The sequence below is a fragment of the Phocoena phocoena genome, chromosome X (genome assembly GCF_963924675.1).
Source record: "Phocoena phocoena chromosome X, mPhoPho1.1, whole genome shotgun sequence".
Lineage (NCBI taxonomy): Eukaryota > Metazoa > Chordata > Mammalia > Artiodactyla > Phocoenidae > Phocoena > Phocoena phocoena.
The window spans coordinates 115,163,228-115,180,010 of record NC_089240.1 but is presented as its reverse complement, the minus strand read 5'-3'; the positions used below and the strand labels follow the sequence as shown (position 1 = coordinate 115,180,010).

The 16,783-nt window shown below is 38.5% G+C and overlaps 1 pseudogene; it reads right to left on the bottom strand.

Annotated features, from left to right (window-relative positions):
• LOC136142270 (transmembrane 9 superfamily member 2-like) overlaps positions 1-16,783 on the bottom strand; it is an 87,055-nt pseudogene that overhangs the window by 16,818 nt on the left and 53,454 nt on the right.

The following is a 16,783-nucleotide window of genomic DNA, read 5'->3' as shown; positions in this document are numbered from 1 at the left end:
CAATATATCCTTTTAATTTTGCCCATCAGAGACAGAGGGAAATATAAGCAACCCATAAAATGAGAAATACATTAAAGAATGCCTTTTAAAGTGTTACTGTCTTTCATTTACAATTTGTAGAAGTCTTTTATCCCTAAATGATTATTCTTTGTCATTTTCTCCAATGGTACATCTTCCATTCCATGTATAGTCTACACACATGGAGGTATTATTTCAGACATCACTCAATGGTCGAAAGAAGTATTTTTAAAGTTTACCTTTTTCTTGCTTCCAATGTATGCACCCAAAAATGATAGTGGGGGCTTCCCTGGTGGCGCAGTGGTTGAGAATCTGCCTGCCAATGCAGGGGACATGGGTTCGAGCCCTGGTGTGGGAAGGTCCCACATGCCGCAGAGCAACTAGGCCAGTGAGCCACACTACTGAGCCTGCGCGTCTGGAGCCTGTGCTCCGCGACAAGAGAGGCCGCGACAGTGAGAGGCCCACGCACCGCGATGAAGAGTGGCCCCCGCTCGCCGCAACTAGAGAAAGCCCTCGCACAGAAACGAAGACCCAACACAGCCAAAAATAAATAAATAAAATTTTTTAAAAAAAGAAAATAAACTTGTTTAAAAAAAAATGTTAGTGGTACTGCAATTCCAAACCACATTGTGAGGATACCTATCAGGGTACCAAAGGAGATGGCAGCTGATGACCCTTCCACCCAAAGAATTAGATTCATGATGAAGAGGTCAGCAAAGAGGATACTAGGGGAGAAAAGTCATCAGAAAACGTTATGATTTCAGGAAAATGTTATAAACATACTTGATGTGAATGTCAGAACACTCTTTTGGTGGGAAGGATATAACAAATTACTACGTTAAACCCTAGAAGAATATTAAATCACACTGTATAAACCCAGTCATTGAGCTGGAGCTTAAACTCAATACCATATAATAAGATAGCAGTTTATTACAGGACATAATTTCTACATTCCACTCATCTTTGCAGCTCAAGAGTCTAGCAGAAAATAAATAAGGTGTGGAATAATATACCACTGAAAAACTCAATATGCAATATAGTGAACACAATTAAGAAAATACATATATTAAAAACAGATTTTAGGGGACTTCCCTGGTGGCGCAGTGGTTAAGAATCCGCCTGCCAATGCAGGGGACACGGGTTCAAGCCCTGGTCCAGGAAGATCCCACATGCCGCAGAGCAACTAAGCCCGTGTGCCACAACTACTGAGCTTGCGCTCTAGAGACTGCGTGCCACAACTACTGAAGCCCGCATACCTAGAGCCCGTGCTCTGCAACAAGAAAAGCCATCACAGTGAGAGAAGCCTGTGCACCACAACGAAGAGTAGCCCCCTCTCGCCGCAACTAGAGAAAGCCCACGTGCAACAAGGAAGACTCAACACAGCCAAAAAATAAATAAAATTAATTAATTTTAAAAAAGATTTTAGAATCCTAGACTGAATGAAATGGACTATTAAAAGCCTCAAGTCAGGGGCTTCCCTGGTGGCGCAGTGGTTGGGAATCTGCCTGCTAATGCAGGGGACACGGGTTCGAGCCCTGGTCTGGGAGGATCCCACATGCCGCGGAGCAACTAGGCCCGTGAGCCACAACTACTGAAGCCTGCGCGTCTGGAGCTTGTGCTCTGCAACAAGAGAGGCCACGATAGTGAGAGGCCCGCGCACCGCGATGAAGAGTGGCCCCTGCTCGCCGCAACTAGAGAAAGCCCTCGCACAGAAACGAAGACCCAACACAGCAAAAAGAAATTAATTAATTAAAAACAAAAGTACCAATGCCACCGTGGATGTGAGGATTAAATTAATCAGTGCTTTTAAAAAAAAAAAAGCCTCAAGACAGACAAGTATTCATTTAAAACAAAGAGTTTTACAAATATTTCCTGAAGAAAGTTCATTAAAATTATCTTACACACATCTTTATTTTTTTCACAGCCTTCCTAATAAAGATTCTGCCGTACAATTTCTATTAATAGCCCTAAGTAATGGGGGAAAATTTTTTACTATCATGCAGATATTTTCAATTTCTTTTTCTTGGCCTTCAGTACAGGAGGTAAAGAAATTTTAAAGGCTGCCTCACATGTAGTGCAGATAGGGCTTGAAGTTATTAAAAGTCCTTTTAAATTCCAGCATAGTGTAGGAGGCGTTTTCAGGAATGGTGGCCAGTTTGATTTGCTTTAAAAATATATATTTGCGGGGCTTCCCTGGTGGTGCAGTGGTTGAGAGTCCGCCTGCCGATGCAGGGGACACAGGTTCGTGCCCCGGTCTGGGAAGATCCCACATGCCGCGGAGCGGCTAGGCCCATGAGCCATGGCCGCTGAGCCTGCGCGTCCAGAGCCTGTGCTCCGCAATGGGAGAGGCCACAACAGTGAGAGGCCACGTACCACAAAAAAAAAAAAAAAAAAAAATATATATATATATATATATATATATATACTTGTCAAGGGGGAGGGGTGTGGGAGAGAGTAGGAGTGGGAGTTGGAATTAACAGATGCAAACTGGTATCTATAGGATGGATAAACAACAAGGTCCTACTGTACAGCACAGGGAACTATATTCAATATCCTGTGATAAACCATAATGGAAAAGAACAACAAAAAGAGTGTATGTATGTATAACTGAGTCACTTTGCTGTACCGCAGTAATTAACACAACACTGTAATTCAACTATACTTAATAAAAGATAAATAAAAAGTATATTGAGGGCTTCCCTGGTGGCGCAGTGGTTGAGAGTCCCCCTGCCAATGCAGAGGACACGGGTTCGTGCCCCGGTCCGGGAAGATCCCACATGCCGCGGAGCGGCTGGGCCCGTGAGCCATGGCCGCTGAGCCTGCGCGTCCGGAGCCTGTGCTCCGCAACGGGAGAGGCCACAGCAGTTAGAGGCCCACGTACCGCAAAATAAATAAATAAAAATACTATGTAATATTTCACAGCCTAACTAAGTGTAATGAGACCACTATTTTAAGTCTAGGAAATAAAGCATCATCTATCTAAAGATGAATAATTTCAAATGAGCTGATAAGGTTTTTGTTATTACTTTTTCATTTGAAATGTTTTATGGACTGGCTTAACTCTGTTTAAATTTTATTTTTCACTGTTGTGTTTATGGTTTATTTTGTATAACTTTTTATAATAAAATAATTTAAATTTTCCAAAAAAAATAAAACAGAGTTTTAAATTAGTCATTCAAAATCAGCAGGTCAACCCCTAAGTCTACTGGATAAACCCCCAGGCAAGCCCAGCTACTGTGCTTGTATGTGTGCCAGACAAGTTTGATCACAGCTACAAGCTGAGTATGGCTGTGGGTGGGTATGGATGTGGGTGTTTCTGAAAGCCTAAAAGATGAGGTTGAAAAGGTGGGCAGAGGCTAGATTGTGGAAGGCTTTGAAAGTCAGGTTAAGGAATGTAGGCTTTATCTTGTCAGCATCAGGAAGCAACTGAAGGGTTTTTACACTCAAAGCTGTGAGGTACACAGCGCAGTTTTCCAGGAAGGTGAACCTACAGCATTTCGAAGGACAAATCTAAGGGAGGAGACACTAGAGGCAAGGAGACTAAAATGTTAAGAATCTGTACAATGTGGTGATGGTTAAAATGTAAAGGATGGATATAAAAGACCTGAAGGATACAGAAGAATTAAAAGACTTCGGGTTAAAGATGGCAGATTGAACTCACACATTTAGCTCTGCTCCCTCCTCAAAACCCTGATAAAATTATAGCAAAGGAATTTTTAAAAGGCATAAATACAAAAGGATGGGGGATACAGGGGAGAAGACATTAACAGCAAATTTTGGAAACCAGATAGCGGACAAATAGTAACCAAGTTAGTAGAAAGTGGGAACCTGTATCCGAAGTCATCAGTAGGGAAAGCTGAGAGGCAACTCAGTTTATACCACAAGGGACTTCCCTCGTGGCCCAGTGGTTAAGAATCTACCTCCCAATGCTGAGGACGCAGGTTCGACCCCTGGTCAGGGAACTAAGATCCCACATGCTGCGGGGCAACTAAGCCCGTGTGCCTCAACAAAAACTCCCGCGTGCCGCAACAAAGACCCGACGCAGCCAAAAATAAATAAATAAATTTTTTTAAAAAGAAATTTTATACCACAGAGCTCCAAAAAGGTTCAGGAATTTGTAGTGCCAGGTACCTCTACAAGTAGGGGTGAACGACTGGCTAACACCAGGAGGACTGGTTGAAAGTCAGCCTTAGATGCTGATAGACCTGCAGAGCCAAACAACTCCCCTTGAAGACCTCCACATTAGACGGGAGGGCTAGTCCCTTAGAGAAGATCCCTGAAGCTCAGAAGAAAACTTTACCAAGAAAATATATGATCTTCAGAGAAATTAAAGAAGACTTTGCAGCCATGAGACAAGAAGAGGAAATTTTAAAGGACTTTTGAGAAAATAGAAGAGGTCTTAGGAATTAAAAATATGACAATAGGTGCTTATATGTGGAATCTAAAAAAAAAATACAAAGAACTTATTTACAAAACAGAAAGAGACTCACAGACATAGAAAACAAACTTATGGTTACCAAAGGGTGAAGGGGGTGGGGATAAATCAGGAGTTTGGGATTAACATATACACACTGCTATATATAAAATAGATAACCAACAAGCACCTACTGTATAACACAGGGAACTATACTCAGTATTTTGTAATAACCTATATGGAAAAGAATCTGAAAAAGGATATATATATATATATATATATATATGTATAACTGAATCACTTTGCTGTACACCTGAAATTAACACAACATTGTAAATCAACTATACTTCAATTTTTAAAAAATGACAAGAGGAATTTAAACCTTAATAAAAGGGTTGGAAGATAAAGCTGATGAAATGTCTTAGAAAGCAGTGTTTAGAAAAAGAAAGAAATGAAGAACAGGAAAAAAAAAAGGAAAATTAATGATCAACCCAGGTATATGAAAAACAGAAGTTATTTGGATAGACAGAGTTCTTTCTGAATGTATTTTAGGGATATTAAGTAATCTGCTGAAGATTGAACAGCTGATAAGAGGTAGAGCTGGGATTCTTAATCAGATGTGTATGACTTTTTTAAGAGCAAGCTTTCTCCATTCCACTGTGCTATAATAAAGTCTCTATGGTAGGAACCAACTTGACCAATCACGTCTATCTTCTCCTACCCCAAACATTTTGTCAAAGATCAGAGCCAGGGAATGTGGTGACAGCCACTTCATGCTGAACCAGGTTAGGCTTTGAGGTCTACTGTTTAGAGAATCTCTGGTTTTGTTCTTCAGTTGTAAATTCTCTCAAGGTCCATTCTAATTTTAGGATTTTAAGGCTGCCTTCATATTTACGATGTATTTTCAATTTCTTACTTAGGATCACTGCTTTGGATGCTTCCCCCTCTCTCATTATAAGTGAGTTGGTCCTTTCTAAACCTTCAGTCATTTGTTCTTTCATTTTACTACTTCTACTCCAGCCTTTCCCCCTTGTGTTCACGGTCTCTTCTGTCTATCAACACTTTTTTCAGTAAACATATCTATTCATACTTTGCTCCTGTTGGAGATGTAGTGTCCAGTCCTTTCAAACAACAACATATACAACAACAAAAGCTCCACCTTATGTCTCATCAGTTTTTGGCATCTCAATAAGGGAGTCTAGTTTCCCATGACTTAACCATACTTCTTAAAATGTTTTTTAATACCTTTCTGCTGTAATGAATTTGTTTAGCCACGATATTCCTCTGCCACATTTCCTAGCTTTGGAGAGACTCATTTCAGCTGTTATCTTTCTATGGCCAGAAAAATTACTTCTCACTTGACAAATCATAACCTCCCTTCTTATACATAAACTCAATTAACCCGTCTCAACAATTTCCCTTTTGAAAGTACACTCTAGAATGTTGATATGTGTTTAATGATTCTGTAACTGCCCTTCAATTTCATGTTTTTATATTCTAAGTATGAATTCCTTTGTCAATCTCTAATTATTTCTAGACCTTTTCATGGAATCTTAAACAACAAAACTAAAAGGAAACTTAAAAGGTAATCTGGGTCCACCTCCTACTCGAAACATTTATTCACACATTCATTAAACATTTATTGAGTACCTATGTGTTCGGCCCTGGTGTTCCAAGATAAATAAAACAAAAATCCTTGCTCTGATAAAGCTCAGTCTAGTGGGAGACAGAGATAAACAAATAAATTACAACATAGGAAATGCTATAGCAGATGATAGACATAGAAGAGTAGGAACAGAAAAGAGTGACTAAAAATGCTTTGTAGCTCACAAAACAATTTCACAATCCATTAGTTCATTTACTTCTCTAAATGACTCTGTGACACAAGCATTACAAGTAAGCAAATGGACAATCAGAAAGGTTATAGGACTTATCCAGTCACTCACCTAATACTGAGTACTGGAATTCAAACTTTCTACTTCTAATTTTAAAATTTGAGTACATGCCAATCAACCTCTGCTGACTCCTTCCCTTTTCTACCTACTGCTTTAGGGGTTACATGAAGGAATAGGACATCATTTAATAATTTTAGGGAGTTCCCTGGTGGCACAGTGGTTAAGAATCCACCTGCCAGTGCAGAGGACATGGGTTCGAACCCTGCTCCAGGAAGATCCCACATGCCGCAGAGCAACTAAGCCCATGCACCACAACCACTGAGCCTGTGCTCTAGAGCACACGAGCCACAACTACTGAGTCTACACGCCACAGCTACTGAAGACTGCATGCCTAGAGCCCGTGCTCTGCAACAAGAGAAGCCACCGCAATGAGAAGCCCGTGCACCGCAACGAAGAGTAGTCCCCACTCGCCACAACTAGAGAGAAAGTCCACATAGAGCAACAAAGACCAAATGCAGCCAAAAATAAATAGATAAATTTATTTTAAAAAACAATCAAATAGGGCTTCCCTGGTGGCACAGTGGTTGAGTCCGCCTGCCGATGCAGGGGACACGGGCTCGTGCCCCGGTCCGGGAAGAACCCACATGCCGCGGAGCGGCTGGGCCCGTGAGCCATGGCCGCTGAGCCTGCGCGTCCGGAGCCTGTGCTCCGCAACGGGAGAGGCCACATCAGTAAGAGCCCCGCGTACCGCAAAAATAAATAAATAAATAAATAAATAATTTTACTTTCTTCAATTTCTCTTAGGAAGCGTATGTTCATTAGTTTAACTGCTTCTCCATTTAAATTCAAATCCATTTTTTAACATCTTTATTGGAGTATAATTGCTTTACAATGGTGTGTTAGTTTCTGCTTTATAACAAAGTGAATCAGTTATACATATACATATGTCCCCATATCTCTTCCCTCTTGCATCTCCCTCCCTCCCACCCTCCCTATCCCACCCCTCTAGCTATCTATTTTACGTTTGGTAGTGTATATATGTCCATGCCACTCTCTCACTTTGTCCCAGCTTACTCTTCCCCTTCCCCATGTCCTCAAGTCCATTCTCTAGCAGGTCTGCATTTTTATTCCCGTCTTGCCCCTAGGCTCTTCTGACCATATTTTTCTTTTTTTTACATTCCATATATATGTGTTAGCATATTGTATTTCTTTTTCTCTTTCTGACTTACTTCACTCTGTAGGACAGTCTCTAGGTCCATCCACCTCACTACAAATAACTCAGCTTCGTTCCTTTTTATGGCTGAGTATATATGTGCCACATCTTCTTTATCCATTCATCTGTTGATGGACACTTAGGTTGCTTCCATGTCGTGGCTATTGTAAGTAGAGCTGCAATGAACATTTTGGTACATGACTCTTTTTGAATTATGGTTTTCTCAGGGTATATGCCCAGTAGTGGGATTGCTGGGTCACATGGTAGTTTTATTTTTAGTTTTTTAAGGAACCTCCATACTGTTTGCCATAGTGGCTGTATCAGTTTACATTCCCACCAGCAGTGCAAGAGGGTTCCCTTTTCTCCACACCCTCTCCAGCATGTATTGTTTGTAAATTTTTTGATGATGGCCATTCTGACCGGTGTGAGATGATATCGCATTGTAGTTTTGATTTGCATTTCTCTGATGATTAATGATGTTGAGCATTCTTCCATGTGTTTGTTGGCAATCTGTATATCTTCCTTGGAGAAATGTCTATTTAGGTCTTCTGCCCATTTTTGGATTGGGTTCAGGAACAAGACAAGGTTGCCCACTCTCACCACTATTATTCAACATAGTTTTGGAAGTTTTAGCCACAGCAATCAGAGAAGAAAAAGAAATAAAAGGAATCCAAATTGGAAAAGAATAAGTAAAGCTGTCACTGTTTTCAGATGACATGATACTATACATAGAAAATCCTAAAGATGCTACCAGAAAACTACTAGAGCTAATCAGTGAATTCGGTAAAGTAGCAGGATACAAAATTAATGCACAGAAATCTCTGGCATTCCTATACACTAATGATGAAAAATCTGAAAGTGAAATCAAGAAAACACTCCCATTTACCATTGCAACAAAAGGAATAAAATATCTAGGAATAAACCTACCTAAGGAGACAAAAGACCTGTATGCAGAAAATTATAAGACACTGATGAAAGAAATTAAAGATGATACAAATAGATGGAGAGATATACCATGTTCTTGGATTGGAAGAATCAACACTGTGAAAATGACTCTACTACCCAAAGCAATCTACAGATTCAGTGCAATCCCTATCAAACTACCACTGGCATTTTTCACAGAACTAGAACAAAAAACTTCACAATTTGTATGGAAACACAAAAGATCCCGAATAGCCAATGCAATCTTGAGAAAGAAAAATGGAGCTGGAGGAATCAGGCTCCCTGACTTCAGACTACACTACAAAGCTACAGTAATCAAGACAGTATGGTACTGGCACAAAAACAGAAATATAGATCAATGGAACAGGATAGAAAGTCCAGAGATAAACCCACGCACATGTGGTCACCTTATCTTTGATAAAGGAGGCAAAAATATACAGTGAAGAAAAGATAGCCCCTTCAATAAGTGGTGCTGGGAAAACTGGACAGCTACATGTAAAAGAATGAAATTAGAACACTCCCTAACACCATACACAAAAATAAACTCAAAATGGATTAAAGACCTAAATGTAAGGGCAGACACCATCAAACTCTTAGAGGAAAATTAGGCAGAACACTCTATGACATAAATCACAGCAAGATCCTTTTTGACCCACCTCCTAGAGAAATGGAAATAAAAACAAAAATAAACAAATGGGACCTAATGAAACTTCAAAGCTTTTGCACAGCAAAGGCAACCATTAACAAGATGAAAAGACAACCCTCAGAATGGAGAAAGTATTTGCAAATGAAGCAAATGACAAAGGATTAATCTTCAAAACATACAAGCAACTCATGCAGCTCAATATCAAATTCATTTTTTTACTGTCCATGTATATGCCACGAGGCACTGAAATTCCCTGGTACCCTATCACATTCTAAGAAATATGAATCCCAGTACCTTATGATTCCCTCTCTCATGTACCTAAGAGAGCCCCTAAACCTCTTGAGGGAAACATGTTCTTTGTATCATGCCTGGTTTGTTGCTTTTAAACTTCATTCTGTTCTACTAACAGAACTAGGAAACTGAATATGTCTTGCACTTTAAATTATTTATGATTCAGTCATTTACTGAGCACTTACTCTCTATAAGCACTCATACTTCATACAAGGCACTGGGCTACACACTGTGAAAGATACAGAAATGAGTAAGACATAGTACTGACCCTCATGAGTCTTTGAATGTAAAATGAGAGATAAGACATATCACAAAAAACTCCAATCTAAGAAATACTGTTATAAGTGTTGTAATAATGGTAATAGACATTGTGCAATTTCAAAACATGAAAGTGGTAGTATTTGAGCTAGAAATTAAAGAATGAACAGAAATTTGTCATTGGAAAATTGGAACAAAGGGATTACAAATAGATGGAATAGCTTGAGCAAAGGCATGATAATAGAAGAAAACAGTAGCTAATAACCACAACTACCATTTATTAAGCACTTATTATGTGCTAGGCACTGTTCCAAATGCTTTAATACATTATCCCATTTAATCTTCATAACAACCATATGAAGTAAATAATACTATTATTTCCATACTGCAGACGAAGAAGCCTAAGATTAGAAAGGTAATAATATTAGTAAATGATAATAGTAAATATTATTTAAAACTCCTTTTTTGGCTATCAAATTTAAAAGACAGCTGCATAATGCAGTAATTATAAATCTGTGTTGATGAGCATACAAAGCATTAAGGTGTAATTTGTATGACAATAACAGCACAAAAGGAGGGAGGAGGGAAAGGAGCTATATACGAGCATATAATATTTTTAATAATATTGAAATTAAGTTGGTACTAATCTGAACTAGATTGTTATAAATTGAGGCATTAATTGTAACCCATAACGTAACCACTAAAAAGAAGCTCAAAATAATAGTAAAAGAAAGGACAAGGGAATAAAAATAGTACACTAAAAATATCTATTTAACACAATAGAGGACAGTAATGAAGGGACAAAAAAGACCTAAAATTTATAGAAAGAAAATAGCAATATATCAGATGTAAATCCTACCTTATCAATAATTTCATTAAATGTACATGGATGAAATATTCCAATTAAAAGGCACAGGTTGGCAAAAGGAACCCCCCAAAAATGATCCAAATAAATATATCATGTCTACAAAAGACACAATTTTGATTCAGAGACACAAACAGATTGAAAGTAAAAGGATTTTACATACAGTTGACACTTGAACAAAATGGGTTTGAACTGCATGGGTCCACTCATACATGGATTTTTTTCCAATAAATACATACTACAGTGCTATACAATCTGCTATTGATTGAATCCATGGATGCAGAATCATGGATAGAGAGGACTGACTCTAAAGTTATACACAGATTTTTGACTGTGCGGGTGGTCAGGGCCCCTAGTCCCCATGTTGTTCTAGGGTCAACTGTATACAGATATATCATGCAAACAGTAACCAAAAGAGAGCTAGAGTGGCTATACTTCTAACAGACAAAATATATTTGACTTTAAGACAAAAAGCATTATGAGAGGTAAAGAAGGACTTTTATAACAATAAAAGTATCAATCTATCAAGAATATATAACAATTGTAAACATACATGTACCTAACAGCAGAGCCCCAAATATATATGAAGCAAAAACTGACAGAACTGAAGGAAGAAACAGACAATCCAACAACGATAGCTGGAGACTTGAATAAACACTTTCAATAATGGATAGAACAACTAGACAGAAGATCAACAAGAAAATGAAAGACTTTAACAACACTGTAAACCTCCTAGACATAACAGACATCTATAGAACACTCCACCCATTGACAGCAGAATACACATTCTTCTCAAGTGTACATGGAACGTTCTCCAGGATAGACCATGTTAGTCCATAACACAAGTCTCAATAAATTTAACAGTTCTGAAATCACCCAAAGTATAATGTAATTGAAAGGAATTAAAGAAGACCAAATAAATGAAAAGACATCCTGTATTCATGAATTGGAAGACTTAATATTGTTAAGATGGCAATATCCCCCAAATTGATCTACAGATTCCATGCAGTCTTATCAAAATCCCAGTCAGCTTTTTGAAGAAATTGAAAAGCCCTTCCTAAAACTCATATGGAAATGCAAAGTTCCAGAACAGCCAAAATAATCTTGAAAAAGAACAAAGCTGGAGGACTCCCACTTCCTAATTTCAAAATGTATTAAAAGCTACAGACTAAAATCAAGACTATGGGTGGGATTCCCTGGTGGTCCAGTGGTTAAGAATCCACCTTCCAATGCAGGGGACGCGGGTTCGATTGCTGGCTGGGGGACTAAGATCCCACATGTCATGGGATCTATGCCCATGTGCCGCAACAACTGAGCCTGTGTGCCACAACTAGAGAGCCCACAAGCCACAACTACAGAGCCCACGCGCTCTGGAGCCCATGTGCCACAACTAGAGAGAAGCCCATGTGCCACAATGAAGAGCCTGCACACCACAACAAAAGACCCCACGTGCCACAACTAAGACCCAACACAGCCAAAAATAAATAAATAGATTAGAGATAATCTCAGAGATTACAAATACACAAAAAGGAGCAACAAACTTACAAAAAAAGGAAAAAAGGGGCTTCCCTGGTGGCGCAGTGGTTGGGAGTCCGCCTGCCGATGCAGGGGACGTGGGTTCATGCACCAGTCCGGGAGGATCCCACGTGCTGCGGAGCGGCTGGGCCCGTGAGCCATGGCCGCTGAGCCTGCACGTCCAGAGCCTGTGCTTCGCGGCGGGAGAGGCCCACGTACCGCAAAAAAAAAAAAAAAAGGAAAAAAGACTACGGGTACTGGTCTAAGGATAGACATATAGACTAATGGAATAGGAGTGAAAGTTCAGAAATAAACCCACAGATTTATGGACACTTCATTTTCAATAAGGGAATCAAGACAAATCAATTGGAGCAGAAGAGTCTTTTCAACAAATATGTCAGGACACCTGGATATCCATGTACAAAAGAATGAAGTTAGATCCCTACCTCACACATATACAAAAATTAACTCAAAATGGATCAAAGACCTATATTTAAGATGTAAAACTAGAAGACTTTTATATGAAAACATAAGCATAAATTTTATTTTTCTTTTTTTGCGGTACACGGGCCTCTCACTGTTGTGGCCTCTCCCGTTGCGGAGCACAGGCCCCAGACGCGCAGGCTCAGCAGCCATGGCTCATGCACCCAGCTGCTCCGCGGCATGTGGGATCTTCCCAGACTGGGGCACGAACCCGTGTCCCCTGCATCAGCAGGCGGACTCTCAACCACTGCACCACCATGTAAGCCCAAGCATAAATTTTAATGACCTTGGATTAGGCTTCTTAAATATGACACCTAAAGCAAAAGCAACCAAAGAAAAAGTAAATAAAGTGAATGTCATCAAAATTTTAAAGTTTTGCACTTCAAAGAACACTATCAAGAAATTGAGATGACAATTCACAGAATGGAAGAAAATATTTACAAATCATATACCTGATAATCAACCAGTAACCAAAATATATACAGAACCCTTACAATTCAACAATAAAAAGAAAAATAATCCAATTTAAAAACGGACAAAGGATTTGAATAGACATATTTCTAAAGAAGATATGCAAATGACCAATAAGCACATGAAAAGATGCTCAATATCATTAGTCATCAAAAAGTGTAAATTAAAACTACAATGCAAGATCACTTCATAATAATTAGGATGGCTATAAGCAAAAACAGTAACAAGTGTTGACGAGGGTGTAGAGAAATTGGAACCCTCATACATTGCTGGTGGGAATGTAAAATGGTACAACAACTTTTGAAAATAGTCTGGCGGTCTCTCAAAATAGTAAGCATAGTGACCATATGACCCAGTAATTCTACTCTCAGGTATATACCCAGTATCTACCCAGTAGAATTGGAAGCATATTTTCACTCAAAACATCACATACAAATGTTCATAGCAACACTATTCATATTATCCAAAAGGTGAAAACAGCCCAAATGACCATCAACTTATGAATGGGTAAACAAAAAGTGGTATATTGATACAATGGAATACTGTTCAATCATAAAAGGAATGAAGTAGTGATACATGCTATAACGTGGATGAACTCTGAAAACATTATGCTAAGTGAAAGAAGTCAGACACAAGAGGCCACACTTTTTATGATTCCATTTATATGAAATTGTCCAGAAGAGGCAAGTCCATAGAGACAGAAATTAGATTAGTAGATTAGCAGCTGAAAAATTCCAATGGCATTTTCCACAGAGATAGAAAGAGCAACTGTAAAATTTGTATGGAACTACAAAAGACCCCGAATAGCCAAAGCAATCTTGAAAGAGAAGAATAAAACTGGAGGCATCACATTTCTTGATTTCAAACTATACTACAAAGCTATGGTAATCAAAATAGTATGGTACTGATATAAAAATAGACACACAGACTAATAGAACAGGATTAAGAGCCCAGAAATAAATCCCTGCATATACTGTCAACTAGTATTTGACAAGGGAGCCAAGAAATTGATAAGTGCTGTTGAGAAACTGAATAACCACATTCAGAAGAATAAAATTGGATCCCTATCTTATACCACTCACAAAAATTAACTCAAAATGGATTAAAGACTTAAACATAAGACCTGAAACCATAAACTCCTAGAAGAAAACATAGGGTCAAAACTCCTTGACATTTGTCTTCACACAATTTTTTGGATATGACACCAAAAGCACAAGCAACAAAAGCAAAACTTAAGAAGCAGAACTACATCTAACTAAAAACCTTCTGTACAGCAAAAGAAACAATCAATAAAATGGAACGACAACTTACAGAATGTGAGAAAATATTTGCAAATCATATATGTGATAAGGAGTTAACATCCAAAGTATATAAAGAACTCACACAACTCAATAGCAAAAAAACAATCTGGTTGACAAATAGGCAGAGGACCTGAATACACACTTTTCCAAAGAAGACATACAGATGGCCAACAGACACATGAAAAGATGCTCAACATCACTAATCATCAGGGAAATGCAAATCAAAACCACAGTGAGATATCACCTCACACCTGTCAGAATGGCTATCACCAAAAACAAGAGATAAGAAGTGTTGGCGAGGATGTGGAAAAAAAGGAACCCTCGTGCACTCTTGGTGGGAATCTAAATTGGTATAGGCACTAAGGAAAACAGTATGGAGGTTCACCAAAATTTTTTAAATAGAATTACCGTATGATCCAGCCATCCCACTTCTGGGTATATATATAAAGGAAATGAAAACAGGATCTCAAAGGGATAGCTGCACTCTCATGTTCATTGCAGCATTATTCACAACCTACTCAAGGCCTCATTAATTAGAAAGGGGCAGAATTGGGAAATGGACCCCTATGTGTATAGAGCATAGGGTGCGTGTGTGTGTGTGTGTGTGTGTGTGTGTGTGTGTGTGTGTGTGTCTGACTCTAAAGCCTATGCCGGTAGCCTCTAATGCTACCTCTCCACTTCAAAATATGGTTATGAGTTGTTATTGTTGTTTATAATTAAATTATTTAAAAATAGGTAATGCGTGCATATGGTACACAATGTGAAAAGTAAAAAGAAACAGAGAAACAGTGAAAAATAAGTATAAAATAGTCTCCTTCTCACTCTTGTCCCCCAGCCACCCAGGAGACAACCACTGCTAACAGTTGCTTTTCAAATTAAAAAAAAATTTTATTTTCACAAAAGTGGTTTGCCCCTGCATCATTTCATAGCCCATGTAACCCTGAGCCATGTTATTATGGATTCCTACTCTAATTTTTAAATTTTTCTGTGTAAAACGTTCTTCAAAATTGATCCCATAGTAAACATGATAAAAACAGCTCATAGTGCATTGCAAATGCTAATGCTTTTCAGACATTAATTGTTCAGTTTAGCTAATCAAGCTTAGTGACACAGCATATTCTAATTCTTTTATATTTTCTATTTCAATGACGTAACTTCTTTTTACAATAAGATGGAACATCTGTCTGATGAAAAATGGGCCATTATTATTCATCTGAAGCCACGAAGGCAGTTTCAGGGGAGATTTACATTTATTTCCTCTACAGTGCCTAGCATAATGCATTAAATATAGTAAAAAACAAAAACAAGACAAAATTTTTTAAAAACACAATAAATATGTTGAATGAGTAACTAAATAATGAAGAGAATAGTACATGGTTTATTGACTAGTTCTTGCTTGCAATATCCCTTGCGTGACAATCCAGTATAATGACTTTAGCACAATGGCACTTTGTTGCCAAAGTTATTCAATTTCAGATTCATCTGAGTCTTGAACTTGAAACAACAAATAATCTGAAATATTGTCAAGGACATTGCTTTCTTACATAAATATATTAAAGCATTCACCTCAGGAAAGACCACCCATTCTAGTTCCCTTGAAAAGAGTTATAGAAAAAGCAGATGGCTGTATTCAAGGTGGTAAGGGGGAGGGGAGTGCATTGTCCTTATTTTAAATAAGTCAAAAACTGCGGTACATGTATTTGATGTGTAAACTTATAATGTTCAGTCTTTTCAATGATATTACCTTTTTCCCTGGAGTTTAGGAGAAAACAAGCCACATGTAGATAAAAGATTATGAGCCTACTAAATATATCATCTATCACTGCATTGAATTGTTTATGGCGTTATACTCAGTCACAGAGCATTTGTTCTCATTTTGTCACTAATTAGTATATAATATAACTGAATTTACTACGTATAAGTTTCATTATAGGACTTCCACTATTGTGACACACTCTAGCATCAAGGACATGGGAATTTTACAACAAAAGAAAATTAAAGTACCACACAACAGTTAAGATATAATCCACTACTTTTTCCTTAAAAAAAAAAAAACTTGTCCTTCAGAACATATCAAGGAAAGAATTTTTTTTAATGGAACTTGCTATGGACTGAATTGTGTCCCCCAAAATTCATATGTTGAAACCCTAATCCCTAATGTGACAGTATTTGGAAATGGGGCCTTTAGGGAGTAATAAGGTTTACATGAGGTCATGAGGGTGCGGTCTTCATGATGGCATCAGTGCCCTTATAAGGAGAGACACCAAAGGGTTCTCTCTCTCTCTTTCTCTTTTCCCTTGCCATGTGAGGACACAGCAAGAAGGCAGCTAGCAGCAACCAGGAAGAGAGTGCTCACCAGGACCCGACCCTGTTGATGCCCTGATCTTGGGCTTCCCAGTCTCCAGAACCGTGAAAAAATAAATGTCTGTTGTTTAAGCCACTCAGTCTATGGTATTTTGTTATGGCAGCCC